This window comes from Chionomys nivalis, chromosome 20 (assembly GCF_950005125.1).
Source record: "Chionomys nivalis chromosome 20, mChiNiv1.1, whole genome shotgun sequence".
Classification (NCBI taxonomy): Eukaryota; Metazoa; Chordata; class Mammalia; order Rodentia; family Cricetidae; genus Chionomys; species Chionomys nivalis.
Window position 1 is genome coordinate 35,006,669 of NC_080105.1, and position 7,423 is coordinate 35,014,091.

Sequence of the window (7,423 nt, forward strand, 5' to 3'; positions counted from 1 at the left end):
ATGGCAAAGAAATTTCCTAGAGTGACAATAATATCAGGGTCACCAGTTCTTTCAGTTGTGCATATGATGACATGGAGGCAGGGGCCGGGCTACTCTTCAATAATGGGCATTATCTGTAAAGGAGCTACTTCCCATCATCCTCTTAGCTGATTCCTATCAGAGCAAGTTTGCTCATCTAGATTACCAGCTACTACCCTAATGTGTATACTAAACACTTAAAATACCAAGTATATGGCTTTTCTCACACCAATAATGAGTATTCTGGCTCTGTAGACATCAACAAGATATCTAACAGTTCAATCAATTCTGCTACTAACTATCCAAAATTTGAATAGACATTTTCAGGCTAACGGTTCACTCCCACAAGGCTGCCTTCTATTTCAGATGTCCACTGCAAATCTGGCTCCCCATACCTCTGACTGAACAGCTATAAAGCAAGGATTCTCACAAACTCATTTGCCAGACCTCAGAACAACAGTTGGTTGACTTTTCTAGTCTATTATAAATGATAATACAAAGGACAAAAATGAACAATCAGATGAAGAGACACATAGAGCAAGGTCTAGAAGCATCCAGAGTACAAGTGCTTCCCTGTAGAGTTGATGTTTTTTCCCATACATCAAGCTAGATGTTCTAAAATCCCACGGTTAATGGGTTTTGCATAGGCATGATTGATTTAATTGTTAAGCATTGGTGTTTAGCTCAACTTCTAGCCACTATCCCCCTGCAAACATCATGGACTGGAGACAGGAGTTCCTACCTTGTAATTATGTGGTTAGTTCCCCTATCAGTCAGCTGCTACCATGAAGCTGTCTAGGGGTTCAAAACAGACATCTAAGCCTAGATGCAGGTGTAGCTCAGAATGATTTATCACAAATAAATTCCATCAGTCCAGAAATTACAAGGGTTTTATATCCATGTTAGGAAACACGAATGAAGGCCAAATACATAATTGCTTTTATGTCACATACCACACCAATATTCAGCACTACAGCGAATTCAAGGTAAGAGGCCATCAACTGAGTCTATCAGTAATGAGGACAGTGCATCAGGGTATCAAAATTTAATGAACAGAGACTCCATATTTATCTTATTAGGGCAAGTAAGGACATGAGGACCTGAAGAATTGGGTATGACTTTCATCCAATGCTAACAACATTCAACCATTTATTTATTATGTTGGGCACGGGAGATAAAACACCATCTAAGACACAGTATTCATGGTCTTAGCCCTGCTCTGGATATCAAAAACTATAAGGGCAGGACTAGATGTTTCTTAAAATTTGCCATCAGACAAAGAGGTCTTAGCAACTGAGCCTGACTGGAATAGAGTAGACGATTCCTTCTTTACTCACAAATACCGAGTGTCTACCATGAGCCATATGCTAGATAATGGTGGGAGGTGGCAGCCCAAAGGCCGCCCTGAGGAGTCTGGAACCAATTAGTTTGTAAACCCCTCACCCAGCCCCACCTGCACGCAAGTGTCTTACAGCACCGCTCAACATTTGTCCTGCGTTAGCCGTCTCCACCTCCCCGCACAGCCATCGATTCTGCCACCTGCAGATCAGAAAAGAAGTTGTTCCCACTCAGTTCCCCTAAACCAAATTAAACCTCAGATGTTTGGTTCCCCAGCATCTGCCACAATCAAATTGCGACAAGGATTGTACTCCTTTCTGCGCTCATCTGTCAGACTGCCCAGCCGTCCGACATGTCTTGTCACTGCACACAGGCTGACATCCAGGACCCCATGTGGCTGCGGACCCTGATTCCACTTTCCTGGACCACCTTCCCTTCTTTCTTCCATTGCGTCAAAATGTTGCCCAAAGTCACAGTGAGTTAATTTAAACGAAATTGAGGCACTTCGTCTCAACTTCCGGTCGTACGTTTACGTTTGTCAAGCACATTCTCAGTAAGCAGACCTGTTAAAGCTGTCCATAAGTTTTTCCCATTGACCATACCACTAACAACCAATAAGAAATCGGAATGAGGCCTAACAGGGGAAGTAACAGAAGGAGGCAGGGATCGCAGAGTTAGAGACCTCGGGGAGCGGAGCTCCAGACACCAGGGATGCATACAGGTCGGACACTGCGCCATCATTTTCTGATGTTGCCCGATGGCTCCGTCTAGCTCAGTTTCTCATCTATGAAGTGGGACCCCAAAACAACTAACTCTATAACTAGTGCAAATATTAATTATGGTGGCATGCTTAAAACAATGTCTGGTACACAATAAGAACACAATAAATGTCAGCTACGGAGTTAGCTACCAACGACTAGATCATGTGTGAGACATGATAAAACAAAGATGATACAAGATAAAAATACAACCACAACTGCAGAACTTTAAGTCAAGTTGAGGACCCTTTAAAGTACTTAGTTCTGAGTGAGTACCCAGGTCATAGCCACAAAACTAAGCCAATCTTGCCTCTCAGGTTGGTGACAAAAAAAAGTATTTCTTACCCTTCTCACCAGGGAATCTTCTGGGTGATCATTAAGAAAAACGTTCTGGCAACCCACCTTTTGTTTGCTTCTGGGAGACCGGGCACAAGTAAGAAAAAGATCACTGGAACTTTCCAAAAGCACAAATAAAAATCTAATAGCACACACACAAATCCTAAGGTGGGTTTTGCAAGGGAATCAGTTAAACAACTTTCTGATGGAAAAATCTAAAACCAAAATAGTGAGCTATTTCATGAAAGCTGTCCTACAGAGGCAGCCCCTGTCGACAAATCCACAGAGTCACGGCAAACAGGAGCTTTGTTTAAGTAAAAGGGAAGTTGGGACAAGAAAGTGCACTTCACAGAAAGTTTAGATTTCTTCTGAGATTAAAAAAAAAAAAAAGACTAGAGTCCAGATTCATTTATTTTAAAACCATATCCTTTACTGTTTAATTTTGTGGTTTAAATTGCCTGTCAACCCATAAGAAAATAGAGCCTGGATCCAGAGCTGAATAAACCAATTTTGCATTCATAGGCAATTATAATTTTTAAATCTTTTTTCAGTCGGTTTGTTTTCAAGCCCGTTTTATTTATCACTGACAATCAATTCCCAGCCATTTACTATACAAATATTATCAAGTGCCTCCCATTTATTCTGAAGATCTAAACTCTGATGAAATAAGACTGCATGATCAATGCAAATAGCATTCTTCATCCCCTCCCAGATCCCGGGCTGTAAATCATGACACGACAGTATCTATCCAGAGGCTGAATCGCTGGTACCAGGCCACACTGCTTAGAACTCGGCCACTAAATCTTCATAAATCATATTTCCTTCTCCTCCCCCACCCCACTTCACATCTCTGTGAAAACACATTCATTTTCCAAATCCATCATTTCCAGCGCTGTTCATTTTCAACCTTAATTTCCTGGCCTATCTATTGGCTCAGGTACCTTTTGTCGGAGGTGGGATTTGCCTGAGCGCTGCTTTGAAGGCAGAGGCTTCTTCGACACACTCCTTGGCTGCTGTGTAACCTCTGAGGAAAGGTTAATATATCCCTATATATCCTTAAGTTCCAAATCTCTCTTCCTATCCTGCGAGCTTAAAATCATATCAAGGTAATTTCAGATCGCTTGAACTCTGGCTCTAGCCCATAGCCTTTTGCCTGCTCCGATTTTGATTGCCAATAGCAGTCTTATATTAATTTTCAGAACTTGGAAATAAAAGTTACTAACTTGTTTGGTTTTGTTTCTGCTGTCCAATAAATCTTTTGTAATTTCAGAAAGTTACCTTTAAAACAACTGTCTGTGAGGTGGAAATTTTTAATAAATAAATATATAAATAATGATAATAATAATAATAAATTGTCTGTGAAAAGTGATTTTAAAGTTAAATTTTTGGAAAAACACTTTGGGTTCAATTGATAGCAGAACACAATGACCTGTGGTCTTCAAAGACCTTCTGAGCAAGCCATTTATGTTAACAAGCCGCCCTAAGGAATAACAGCTTCAGTTAGCAATACTCTTTGGAAAACTAAAAGTGCACCCTTACCATTTATTTAACTTTCTAGTTATATTTTCTTGGATAGTAACCAGGGGAAGGTTTTGAAGCTCTCCCTTCTGTATTGCCACTCTGAGACAAGGATGCTGAGGTCTGGCAGAAGAATTGGGAACTGTCCCCCCATATTGATTTTAACATTACCCCCTTTTCATGAACCCTAAACCAGTGGCTGTGGAAAGGTCCCATGCCGAGTGCCATATCACAACCACCAGTGCGGTGAATGCTGGCTCATGGCCATGCAGTCCAGAGCAGGTGACATAGGGAAATAACCAAGACAATAATTCAAACATGGTGTCCCGCATTTCCTTTCACTCCCAAATGTACATGGGGTCTCCGTCATCGGAGGAAAGGAGAATTTTTGGATTAGAGTTGTTACCTGGGCATCCTGTACCAGCTGTGAACTCATTGGGCACTCAGCTGCCTGCTTATTTACCCTCAGAACCTAGTATGGTGCTCCTCACAAGGCTGCCTGGACAACTTAAGATGGATAGGATCAAATGATCTTGTCAAAAATGGGAGTGGGCTATCAGCTTTGTCTGAAATATTAATACATTACAAGGATCTTATCAACAAGAGAAGATAAAGAGGACACAGTTGGTCAGAAGTGACAGTAAGAGATTGCTGGCATCTGAGGGGCCCACACAGATATCATTTTTAAAAAGCAAGTAAGACAACAAGAATATTAAGAAGTCTGAAACTTATTTTCTCAACTTTTCAGTTTTCAATCTCCCCATAGGTAGACCACTTTAGGCATGCCGAAAGCATCAACGTTGACAAAGGCATCCTGGAACGTTCTAGTGTGACCAGTAGCCACAAAGTGATGGAACATTAACTATTCAGACAGTTGGAGCTGCAGGACTAGTGACGTCATCACGTATGAGAAAGGTAGGGATGTTCTTTGGAGGAAGTACCCTTTTCAGTCCTACATTAACCTTACCCTCTAGACTTCTCACTCAAGAAATGACCTGAACAGCAGCAGGGAGAAGCGGGGACCATGCCAGAGCTGGCTTAGGGAAGACCAACCAGAGTTTCAACTTATTTGCAAAGTAAAACAGTCAGTTGGCATTTCAAAGGATGAAGTAAATGAAATCGCCCTTCCTAAAATAAAATAAAAATAAAAAATAAAACTCTGATACGCTTTACTATTAGCTCACGTTATGTGACTCTTTTCATATAAGTTTTTAATTTAAACAAAATGAATCTGTAGTGAGAGAAACCAAATCAATGGTTTCCTGAGCTGGCAATGACGGAGGAGGCGCAGTTGACTGACAAGGAACAAGAGAAAGCTTTATGAAGCTTTATAGAGTGACAGCCATGTTTCATATCTTAGCTAAGGTAATGCAGACATTTGTTAAAATTGCCACTTTTAAATGAATGCATTTTATTTTATATAAATTCCACCTCCATTAAGTTGATAAAAAGAGACTGTCTTGGGCTGCGGAGATAACACAGACAAATGGTGGAGTGCTAGCTGCACAGTCACGAATACCTGGGCTGCATCCCTAGAACCCACATTTAAAAGCTGGGAGTTGAGTGATACTAGAGACCTATGTTTGATTGAAGTCCAAACGCAAACAAGTGTTTGACTGAACAAGTTGGCGGTGCTGAAGTATTCTGCACCTGTAATTCTAAAACTGAGGAGGGGGAGACTTGCAGTATGCCCTGGAGGCATATAAGCCATGACCAAGCTAACCTTAATCATGAGTCCCCGACCAGTGAGAGACCCTGTAATAGCTTCTGTAGAAAAATAAGGTAGATGGAACATGGGGTGGGATGGAACAGAGAGAGAGAGAGAGAGAGAGAGAGAGAGAGAGAGAGAGAGAGAGAGATCAAGAACCTTACACCTGCCCGAGATGATGTGCTTCGAGGACAATTTGAAAGTAAATAGTACTTAAGAGGACCCACCTGTCTCTAAGTAGGAAGGTGTTTGTCTGTTGTATTTGGCCTTCTCGTTGTAGCCTGGGACACAAGGCATCTCTCGGAGACAGCGGAGTTCAGAGCAGGAACACTGGACTGCCCGACTGGCTAAAGACATGAGTTCTAAGTGCTGCTCCACCCCTACCTGGAGACATTGCTTCCAGCACATCAACAGACTTCTGCCCATTCACTGCCTCTCTTTGCAAGGCTTCTCCTTTTTCGTGTTCTTGTACCCCCCCTAAACTCCTTTGAGGGAATTCTTGTGAATTCTTTCCCATTTCATAGATCTCCCATAGTTTGGTGTCTGTTGTTGGAACTTTATTAACTGCTTTGGAAAGTGTCATGATTCCCTGAGTTCTGTAATTCCTTAGTCCTTGTCTTGGTTTCTCTTCAACAGAGAAGGGAGAGACCCTCACTGCCTTTGCTCTGACTTCAGATGGGACAGCCGGCTGGCCTCTGCTGTCTTGTAAGACTTACTTAATAAAATTTATAATCCAAGTTTTGCTACTATATTGCAGTCACCTGAAATCAGGTTATACTCTAGGGTGTGCCTGGTCAACTGGTACATCTATCTGAGTTTACCAGGTTAGAAGGTTTTCAAGAATGTCTCTGAGGTTAGGTGGAGTTGCTGACCAAAACGGATGACATTCCTACTATGCACACTAAAAATCCACTATTAAGAATAATCTCCCGAGCAGCGATGGAGAACGGAGGGGTGTAGTCCCACCACCGAGGCCGTCCCGGGTGCGGGCAGGAGTGTGCCTGGCCGCCTACTTCTTCCTGAGCCAGCCTCCGTGGTCTCTGCGCATTCTCAAAGGCTTGCAGCTGCTGCTGTCTTTGCTGGCCTTCATCTGTGAAGAGGTTGTGTCATTATGTGGAGGCTTGCACGCCTTTGAGTTTATGAGCTGCAGCGCCTTTCTCCTGAGCCTGCTCCTGCTGATCCTGTACTGGCAGAGTGGATGCTTGAGAAGCCAAGTCATGGGATTTTTACGTCACCCTGGGAATAGGGTGCGTGTTTCTGTTGACGTCTATCATTTTTTTTCTACCCATGCTGGGACCACAGCTGAAATTGCTGCAATTGTGTTTGAGTTTATGATAAGTCTGTTTCTAACTGACTTTGGGGTCATGCTGTAAGAGAGAGGGCAAGAGAGACAGCTGAGAAAACCTGAGAACAACGCCAGGGCTGAAGCCCTCACTGAGCCACTGAATGCTTAAAGATGGAGCAGGTGCTGCAGACCAGAAGAGAGCTCCCCTTCCATGTGACCTGCGTCATGTGTGCACTTCGTCTTTTGGAGAGAAGGAAAGGGCAGGAGAGCAGCTTCTCAGTCCTGTACAATAAAGGAACTTCTGGAGGCATCACCATCCCTGACATCAAGCTCTATTACAGAGCTACAGTAGTGAAAACAGCTTGCTTAGTGCTGGAATAAAAACAGGGAGATTGACCAATGAAATTGAATTGAAGACCCGGATATTAACCACACACCTATGGACACCTGATTTTTGATAAA

The 7,423-nt window shown here is 42.6% G+C and overlaps 1 pseudogene; it reads left to right on the forward strand.

Annotated features, from left to right (window-relative positions):
- The first annotated feature begins 1,813 nt into the window (after positions 1 to 1,813).
- On the forward strand, positions 1,814 to 7,130 carry LOC130862622 (CKLF-like MARVEL transmembrane domain-containing protein 6; annotated as a pseudogene).
- Positions 7,131 to 7,423: the final 293 nt, after the last annotated feature.